This window comes from Castor canadensis, chromosome 17, assembly GCF_047511655.1.
Source record: "Castor canadensis chromosome 17, mCasCan1.hap1v2, whole genome shotgun sequence".
NCBI lineage: Eukaryota > Metazoa > Chordata > Mammalia > Rodentia > Castoridae > Castor > Castor canadensis.
In genome coordinates, this window is record NC_133402.1 from 38729852 (window position 1) to 38740807 (window position 10956).

The following is a 10956-nucleotide window of genomic DNA, read 5'->3' on the forward strand; positions in this document are numbered from 1 at the left end:
TTTTTGAAAGGAATACTTCCTGCAACTTGGGTTTCATAAGTTGGAGATAGGCTCTCTTTGTTTCAAACAGACCTATTAAGCAGTGTTGAAGAAACACATGTATCTCTCAAAGAAAACCATTTATGCTAGAAGCAGGAGCATCTAGCACATTGCTTCCCTGTGAGAATTCAGTACATTTTTGAAAGGAATACCTCTTGCAACTTAGGTTTTTCAAGCTGGAGATACCCTCTCTTTGTTCCAAATAGGCCTATTAGCTAAGTTGAATACACATGTATTCTGGAAAGAAAACCATCTGTGTTAGAGGAAGGAGCATCTAGCACATTGTTTCCTTGTAAGAACTGTGGTATTTTTTGAAAAAAATACTTCCTGCAACTTACGTTTTTCCAGGTGCAGATAGGCTCTCTCTAATCCAATTGGCCTACTAACCTGAGTTGAATAACCTCATGTATCTCTCCAAAGGAAATCTCCTATGTTATAAACTTCCATATATACCACAGTGTTTCCCTCTGAGAAGTGCATGAGCTTTGAAAGGATAATTCCTGCAACTTAGGTTTTTCAAGGTGGAGACAGCCTCTCTTTGTTCCAAATAGGCCTATTCAGCTGAAATGAAGAAACACATGTATGTCACAAAAGAAAATCATTAGTGTCAGGAGCATCTAGCCTAATGTTTCCATAGGAGAACTGCATTAGTTTTTGAAAGAATCCTTTCTGCAACTTAGGATTTTCCATGTGGAGATACACTATGTTTGTTCCACATAGGCCTTTTCAGCCGAGTTGAGGGAACACATATATCTCTGGAAAGAAAACCATTTGTGTCACAAGCAGGAGTATCTAGCACATTGTTTCCCTGTGAGAACTAAGATTTTTTATTGTTTTATTATTCATATGTGCATTCAATGCTTGGGTCATTTCTCCCACCTGCCTCCACCCCCTCCCTTACCACCCACTCTGCCCCCTCCTTCTCTCCCTACCCCCTTGATACCCGGCAGGAAATATTTTGCCCTTATCTCTAATTTTGTTGAAGAAAGAGTATAAGCAGTAATAGGAAGGAACAAGGGTTTTTGCTAGTTGAGATAAGGATAGCTATACAGGGAGTTGACTCACATTACTTTCCTGTGCATGAGTGTTACCTTCTAGGTTAATTCTTTTTGATCTAACCTTTTCTCTAGTTCCTTGTCCCATTCTCCTATTGGCCTCAGTTGCTTTTAAGGTATCTGCTTTAGTTTCTCTGCATTGAGGGCAAAAAATGCTAGCTAATTTTTTATGTCTTACCTATCATCACACCTCCCTTGTGTGCTTGCATTTTTATCATGTGCTCAAAGTCCAATACCCTTGTTGTGTTTGCCCTTGATTTAATGTCTGCATATGAGGAAGAACATATGATTTTTGGTCTTTTGGGCCAGGTTAACCTCACTCAGAATGATGTTCTCCAATCCATCCATTTACCAGCGAATGATAACATTTCGTTCTTCTTCATGGCTGTAAAATTCTGTTGTGTTTAGATACCACATTTTCTTGATCCATTTGTCAGTAGTGGGGCATCTTGGCTGTTTCCATAACTTCTATTATTGTGAATAGTGCTGCATTAAACATGGGTGTGCAAGTGCCTCTGGAGTAACCTTTGTCCCAGTCTTTTGGGTATATCCCCAAGAGAGGTATTGCTGGATCAAATAGTAAATCAATGTTTAGCTTTTTAAGTAGCCTCCAAATGTTTTTCCAGAGTGGTTGTACTTGTTTACATTCCCACCCACAGTGTAAGAAGATTCCTTTTTCCCTGCAACCTCGCCAACACCTGTTGTTAGTGGTGTTACTAATGATGGCTATTCTAACAGGGGTGAGGTGGAATCTTAATGTGGTTTTAATTTGCATTTCCTTTATTGCTAAAGATGGTGAGCATTTTTTTCACGTGTTTTTTTGGCCATTTGAACTTCTTCTTTTGAGAAAGTTATGTTTAGTTCACTTGCCTATTTCTTTATTGGTTCATTTGTTTTGCGAGAATTTAGTTTTTTAAGTTCCCTATATATTCTGGTTATTAGTCCTTTGTCTAATGTGTAGCTGGCAAATATTTTCTTCCACTCTGTCAGTGTTCTCTTCAGTTTAGAGACCATTTTTTTGATGAGCAGAATCTTTTTAGTGTTATAAAGTTCCATTTATCTATGGTATCTCTTAGTTGCTTTCTTTGCTCAGGTTCCATTTAGAAAGTTCGTACCTATACCTACTAACTCCAAAGTATTTCCTACTCTTTCCTGTATCAACTTTAGATTTTGTGGTCTGATATTAGGATCCTTGATCCATTTTGAGATAATATTGGTATAGGGTGATGTACACAGATCTAGTTTCAATGTTTTGCAGACTGCTAACCAGTTTTCCCAGCAGTTTTTGTTGAAGACGTTGCTTTTTCTCCATCACATAATTTTAGCACCTTTGTCAAAGACAAGTTGGTTATAGTTGTGTGGCCTCATATCTGGGTCCTCTATTCTGTTCCACTGGTCTTCCTGTCTGTTTTTGTGCCAGTACCATGCTGTTTTTGTTGTTATTGCTTTGTAATATAGTTTGAAGTCAGGTATTGTGATACCTACAGCATTGTTCTTTTGACCAAGTATTGCCTTGACTATTCGTGGCCTCTTGTGTTTCCATATAAATTTAACGGTAGATTTTTCAATCTCCTTAATGAATGTCATTGGAATTTTGATGGGAATTGCATTAAACATATAGATTACTTTTGGGAGTATAGACATTTTTACTATGTTGATTCTACCAATCCATGAGCATGGGAGATCTCTGCACTTTCTATAGTCGTCCTCAATCTCTTTCTTCAGAAATTTATAGTTTTCCTTTAGAGGTCATTCACCTCTTTTGTTAGGTTTACACCTAGGTATTTGATTTTTTTTGAGGCTATTGTAAATGGAATTATTTTCATATATTCTTTTTCAGTTTTTTCATTCTTAGTGTATAGAAGTGCTAAGGATTTTTCCATGTTGATTTTATATCCTGCTACCTTGCTGTACGTATTGATGGTGTCTCGGAGCCTCTGAGCTTTTTGGGTCTTTAAGGTATAGGATCATGTCATCTGCAAATAGGGATATTTTGACAGTTTCTTTACCTATTTGTATTCCTTTTATTCCTTCTTCTTGCCTAATTGCTATGGCTTGGAATTCCAGTATTATGTTGAATAGGAGTGGAGATAGTGGGCATCCTTGTCTAGTTCCTGATATTAGAGGGAATGGTTTCAGTTTTTCTCCATTAAGTATAATGCTGGCTGTAAGTCTGTCATACATAGTTTTTATAATGTTGAGGTACTTTCCTTCTATTCCTAGTTTTCTTAGAGCTTTCATCATGAAATGGTGTTGGATCTTCTCAAAGGCTTTTTCTGCATCTATTGAGATGATCAAGTGGTTTTTGTCTTTGCTTCTGTTAAGGTGGTTTATTACATTTATTTATTTTCATATGTTGAACCACCCCTGCATTCCTGGGATGAAGACTACTTGCTCGTGGTGAGTAATCTTTTTGATGTGTTGTTGAATTCATTTTGCCATTATTTTGTTGAGGATTTTTGCATCAATATTCATTAAGGAGACTGGCCTATAGTTCTCCTTTTTGGAGGTGTCTTTGCCTGGTTTTGGGATAAGTGTAATACTGGCTTCATAAAGTGCGTTAGGCAGTTTTCCTTCCCTTTCTATTTTGTGGAACAGTTTAAGGAGGGTTGGTATCAGTTCTTCTTTAAAGGTCTGATAGAATTCAGCAGAGAATCCATCAGGTACTGGACTTTTCTTTTTGGGGAGACTCAATTGCTGCTTCAATTTCATTTTGTGTTATAGATCTATTCAGGTGATTAATTTCCTCTTGGCTCAGTTTTCAATGATCATATGTATCTAGAAATCTGTCCATTTCTTTAAAATTTTCAAATTTATTTGAATATTGGTTCTCGAAGTCGTCTCTTATGATTTTCTGGAATTCCATGGTATTTATTGTTATCTCCCCTTTTGCAGTCCTGATTCTACTAATTTGGGTTTTTTTCTCTCCTCATTTTAGTCAGGTTTGCCAGGGATCTGTTGATCTTTTTTATTTTTTCAAAGAACCAACTTTTTGTTTCATTGGTAATTTGTATGGTTTTTTTGGTTTCTATTTCATTGATTTCAGCTCTTATTTTTATTATTTCTCTCCTTCTATTTGTTTTGGGATTTGCTTGTTCTTATTTTTCTAGGAGTTTGAGATGTATCATTAGGTCATTGATTTGGGATCTTTCAGTCTTTTTAATATATGAACTCATGCTTATAAACTTTCTTCTCAGGACTGCCTTTGCTGTGTCCTCTAGGTTCTGGTAGGTTGTGTTTTCATTTTCATTGACTTCCAGGAACCTTTTAATTTCATCTTTTATTTCATCAATGACCCACTGCCCATTAAGTAATGAGTTATTCAGTTTCCAGCTTTTTGCATGTATTTTGTCTTTACTTTTGTTGTTGAGTTCTAGTTTTATTGCATTGTGATAAGATAGTATGCATGGTATGATTTCTATTTTCTTGTATTTTCTGAGGCTTGCTTTGTGCCCTGGGATATGATCTATTTTGGAGATGGTTCCATGGGCTGCTGAGAAGAATGTATACTGTGTAGAAGTTGGATGAAATGTTCTGTAGACATCAAGTAGGTCCACTTGATCTATTGTATATTTTAGATCTTGGATTTCTTTATTGATTTTTTGTTTGGATGACCTATCTATTGATGTTAATGGGGTGTTAAAGTCTCCCACAACCACTTTGTTGGAGTTACTATATGCTTTTCGGTCTTTTGATGAAATTGGGTACATATAAGTTGATAATTATTATTTCCTTTTGGTCCATTTCCCCTTTTATTAGTATGGAATGTCCTTCTTTATCTCATTTGACCAAAATAGGTTTGAAGTCTAGTTTGTGAGATATAAGTATTGCTATTCCTGCCTGTTTTTGTGGGCCACTGGCTTGGTAAATCTTCTTCCAACCTTTCATCCTAAGCCTATGCTTATTTCTGTCGGTGAGATGGGTCTCCTGTAAGTAACAAATTGTTGGATCTTCCTTTTTAATCCATTTCATCAAGCGGTGCCTTTTGATGGGTGAATTAAGTCCGTTAACATTAAGTGTTAATACTGATAGGTATGTGGTTTTTCCTGTCACTTAGTTGTCTTAGATGTTTGAAGGTTTGATTGTGTGTACCTAAGTTGAGGTTACTCTCTACTTTCTTGCTTTTTCTTTTCATGTAGTTTGGTGCTGCCTGTCCTTTCATGGTTATGGTGGGTTTCACTTTCTGTGTGCAGAATCCCTTGAAGAATCCTTTGTAGTAGTGGCTTTGTGGTCACATATTGTTTTAGTTTCTGCTCATCATGGAAGACTTTTATTGCTCCATCTATTTTGAATTATAGTTTTGCTGGGTAGAGTACCCTGGGATTGAAGTTATTTTCATTCAGTGTCCAGAAGATCTCACCCCATGCTCTTCTTGCTTTTAATGTTTCTGTTGAGAAGTCTGCTGTGATTTTGGTGGGTTTACCTTTGTATGTTATTTGTTTGTTCTCTCTTCCAGCCTGCAATATTCTTTCCCTAGTTTCTGAACTTGTTGTTTTAATGATGATATATCATGGGGTAGTTCTATTTTGATCTGGTCTGTTTGGTGTTCTGGAGGGCTTTTGTATCTGTATGGGAATATCTTTCTCTAGATTTGGGAAATTTTCTGTTATTATTTTGTTGAATATATTACGCATTCCCTTCGGTTGCACCTCTTCTCCTTCTTTGATGCCCAAGATTCTCAAATTTGTTCTTTTGATGGAGTTGGTGAGTACTTACATTTTCTTTTCACAGGTCTTGAGTTGTTTAATTAATAGTTCTTTGGTTTTTCCTTTAATTACCATTTCATCTTTGAGTTCTGAGATTCTGTGTTCTGTTTGTTCTATTCTGCTGGATTGGTCTTCTGTTTTGTTTTGCAATTCTGTTTCATTCTTTTTTCTGAGGTTTTCCATATCCTGGGTCATTTCCTCTTCAATGTTGTCTATTTTTGTCCTGAGTTCATTTATCTGTTTATTAATCATGTTCTGTGTTTCACTTTGGTGTTTGTTTAGTGCTTCTGTGGTTTCCTTTATTTCTTCTTTTGCTTTTTCAAATTCTCTAATTTTGTTGTCTTGGAATTTCTTGAGTGTCTCCTGTACATTTTGGTTGACCATATCCAGTATCATCTCTATAAAATTCTCATTGAATACCTGTAGTATTTCTTCTTTTAAATTATTCTTGTGGGCTTCATTGGGTTCTTTGGCATAGATAAACTATCTTCATTTTGTCGGAGTATGGATCTGAGTATCTGTTTTCTTCATTTCCCTCTGGTTCCTGAACTAATTTTTTGCTGTGGGGAAACTGGTTTCCCTGCTTTTTCTGTCTTCCCGTCATTGACCTTGGTGTTGTTGTTGTCCCTGGTCTGTGTGCAATTAAGTATTTTCTGGTGTGTAATAATAGCACTAGTGATATTTAGAATGGAAGGGTGAGACGGTATGGAAAGCAAAGAAGTTAAAGGAAAAGGTAAAAACAAATAATCAAGTAGAATAAAAAAAGAAAACAAAGAAACAAACAGAGAATGTTTCAAAGATATTAACAGGAAGAGACAGTGTACTAATGAACCATAAACTGAACAGGCATTAGAGAGACAGAGAGAGGATTGAAAATAAAAAAAAAGGAATAAATATAAGAATAAAAATAAACAAATAAGTAAATGAAAGAAAAAATATATATAAATTAAAAATAAAACAAATAAATAAATTAAATTAAATTAAAAATAAAAAAACTCCTCCAAGTTCAAATTCAATGAAGTTTTAGTCTTAATAATTTTTGTGTTCATCTCTCAGCCTCCCATACTGGAGATGGTGCCTCAGATGTTGTTGTGTAGTTGTCTCATCAAAGGGGAAACATAGAACAAAACCACATAAAACTAAAAAAAAAAGCAAAAACAAAAAAGGAACAAAAAAACCCCACAAAGTGTCCCAAGTTCAAATGCAATACAGTTTCAGTAAGTTTTTCAGCATGCAGGTGTATTTCGGTTGTTTTCTTATCAAAGGTAGGGAGAGAGAAAAAAGAGTCTGGAGACAGGTGTATGAATGGCTATCTGCTGCTGTGACTTGCCTGCCCACTGCTAGACTGCTGTTACTGGAGGCATTATTAATGGAGATCTCTGGGGTGAGCTTAGCATTCACCTGGCCCCACAGGCTTTGTTTACTCAGAGTTCTCCTGTGCATGAGCTGCTGTTACAAGCTTTCCCCTTTCCAAGTACAATGGGGGAGGTGACACTGCACCCGCTTTCTCAGGTCTGTGTGTTTATTTACATTTCACGTGGGAAGTGGGTCTTCCCCCTCTCCCGTGGAATTTTCCTTCCACTGCCACTTTTACAAGCTTTCCCACTTCTGATTGCTGGGCATGTGCTGCTGCTCCTGCCAGCCAGGGTGTTTGTTTATAGCTCATGTGGGAAGTGGGTCTTTCCCTCTCCTGGGAGTTTTCCTCCCTCTGCCACTCTCACAAGCTTTCCTGCTCCTGATTGCTGGGCATGCGCTGCTGCTCCTACCCTCTCCAGCCAGGCCCAGTTGTTTATTTACAGTTCTGTGAAGGATTCCCCTCCCCCTCTTCAGCACTCAGGGTGCCCCACCCTCTTTGCTACATGTCTTTATTGTTGTTATTGTTTATTACTCAGTTTCTCTTTTTTCCCTGGGTGGGGGTCAGTCTGTCCAGGAGGCTATGTTGATCTGGCTCAGGGTTGTCTGTGGGAATACCACGTATCACTTAGCTCACCTTGTGGTCCGCATCTTCCCAAGCCATCTGGGTGCGGGCATCTGGTGGCGGCCCGGGAACTGTCCTGGTTTCTCTATTCAATGTGAAGTGGAGATGTTCTGCGCAGGCTGGAGGTGTGGAGGGGTCAATTTTTGCCTCTTCTCAGTGGTCTTTCCTGCAAGGTGTGTCCCCAGTGACTCTCCAATATTTCACTTTAGAAAGTATGCTTTCTGCTTCCTCCTTCTAGCCACCATCTTGGAATCTCCCGTCCTGCTTCTAACATTGATAGTTTTCTTAGAAGAGACACAGTGCTTCTTTCCTTCACTCGAAGGAGACTATTTGGCAAGAAGATGACATTCCTCACACTCTAAAACCCTGAGCAATAGGCAGTATTCTTTTTAAAAGTTAAGAGAATTCTCACATATAAACATGCTAGACCCTCCTCCTTTCAACATTAATGGTTTTCTTACAAGAGATACAGTGCTTGCTCCTTTCAGTTGAGAGGAGGTATTTGGCACAATGGTGATGTTACCCATATTGGAATACCCTGTGAGGTAGGCAGTGTTCCTTTCAAAAATTAACTCAATTCTCATAGGGAAATGATTCAGAAGACATTTCTGCTTCTAACAGATTGTATTCTTACATAAGATACATGTGTTTCTACATTTCATCTGAAGCGGGTACTGTTTATAAAGTGAATGATTCTCCCACTTCAAGTTGCTTTCAGATCACAAACATTCCTTTAACAGGCTAACTCATTTCTCACAGCAAAACAATGTGCGAGAACCCCCTGCTTCTATCATTGATTGTTTTCTTACAAGAGATATTGTGCCTCTTCCATTCAGTTGAAAGGGGTTATTTTGGACAAAGGTGATGTTCCTCACACATGTAAAGACTGAGAGGTAGACAGTATTACTTTAAAAAGCTAACTCAATTCTCACAAAGGAATATTGTGCTAGACTCTTCTGCTTCACAAATTGATGGTTTTTTAAAAAGAGACACAGTTCTTTTTCCATTCACTTCAGTGGAGCTTTTTGGCACAAAGTGATGTTCCTCATGCATGAAAACATTGAGTTGTAGGCATTATTCCTTTCAACAGGTAAATCAGTCCTCATAGGGAAACAAGGTGGACTACTCTCCTGCTTCTACCATTGATAGTTTTCTTCCAAGAGATACAGTGCTTCTTCCATTCTCTTGAAAGGGGCTATTTTGCACAAAGATGATGTTCCTTTGACATGAAAAGATTGAGAGGTAGGCAGAATTCTTTTAAAAATTTTACTCAATTCTCACAGTGGAACAATGTGGTAGACTCTCCTGCTTCTCAAATTGATGGTTTTTTAGAAGAGAAACAGTGGTTGTTCTATTCAGTTGAAGGGAGCAATGTTGAACAATGTTGATGTTCTTCACAATTTAAAACCTTGAGAGATACCCAGTATTCATTTTCAAAGTTAACTCAATTCTCACTGCTAAACAACATGCTAGACCCTCTTGCTTCTAACATTAATGGTTTTCTTAGAACAGATATGGTGTCTCTTCCATTCACTTGAATGGAGCAATATTGCACAAATTTGATGTTCCTCACACATGAAAAGTCTGAGAGGTATGCCGTGTTCCATTAAAATTTTAATGAATTCTCACAGGGAAACATTGCGATAGACCCTCCTGCTTCTAACATTGTTGCTTTCTTTTCAACGGAAACAGTGTTTGTTCCATTCACTGTATTGGAGCCATTTGGCACAATGGTGATGTTCCTTACACATGAAAACACTGAGTGGTAGGCAGTATTCCTTTAAACAGGTAACTCAATTTTTATATGGAAACAATGTGCAAGCTACTCCTGGCTCTAGCACATCATATTGTTCCATAAGATACATGTGTTTCTCCTTCACGTCTGAGGTGGATACTTTTGATAAAGTGAATGATTCTCCCACTTCAAAACACTTTCAGATCACAAGTCTTCCTGTTGCAAGCTAACTCAATTCCCACAGCTGAACAATTTGCTAGAACCTCCTGATTCTAACATTGATTGTTTTCTTAAAAGAGATAGAGTTCTTCTTCCATTCACTTGAAAGGAGATATTTTGCACAGAGTGATGTTACTCACATTTGAAATCCCTGAGGTGTAGGTAGTATTCCTTTTAAAAACTATCTCAATTCTCTAAGGGAAACATTGTGCTAGACCCTCCTGCTTCTAAATTGATAATTTTCTTATAAGAAATGCAGTGCTTCTTCCCTTCACTTCTATGGGGCTATTTTGCACAAAGATGATGTTCTTCTCACTCTAAAACCATGAGAGGTAGGCAGTATTCCTTTTAAAAGTGAACTCAATGCTCACAGATAAAAAACATGCTAAACACTCCTGCCTTGAACATTAATGGTTTTCTTACAAGAGGTACACTGCTTGTTCCATTCCCTTGAAGGAGCTATTTGGCACAAATGTGATGTTCCTCACAGTTGAAAACACTGAGCAGTAGGCAGTACTCCATTCAACAGGTAACTCAACTCTCATAGGGAAACAAGGTGTTAGACCCTTATGCTGCTAACATTGGTAGTTTTCTTACAAGAGATACAGTGCTTGTTCCTTTTACTTGAATGGAGCTATTTGGCACAATGGTGATGTTACTCACATTTGAAATCCCTGAGAGGTAGGCAGTGTTTCTTTCAAAAATTAACTCAATTCTCATAGTGAGTCAATTTGCAAGACCCTCCTGCCTCTAACACATTGTATTCTTCCCTAAGATACACGTGTTTTTCCATTTCATCTGAAGTGGGTAATTTTCATAAAGTGAATGTTTCTCCCACTTCTAAACACTTTCAGATCTCAAATATTCCTTTAACAAGCTAACTCATTTCTCACAGCTAAACAATGTGCTAGAACCTCCGCTTCTAACATTGATAGTTTTCTTACAAGTGATATAGTGCTTCTTCCTTTTACTGGAATGGAGCTATTTTGCAGAAAGTTGATGTCCCTCACGTTTGAAATCTCTGATGCGTAGGCAGTGTTCCTTTCAAAAATTAACTCAAATCTCATTGGGAACCATTGTGCTAGACCCTCCTGCTTCTAACATTGATGGTTTTCTTTCAAGACACACAGTGCTTCTTCCATTCACATGAATGGACCTGTTTCACACAAAGGTGATCTTCCTTATGAAGGACTGGCTGGGTGAAGTGAAGGACACAGTCCTCTT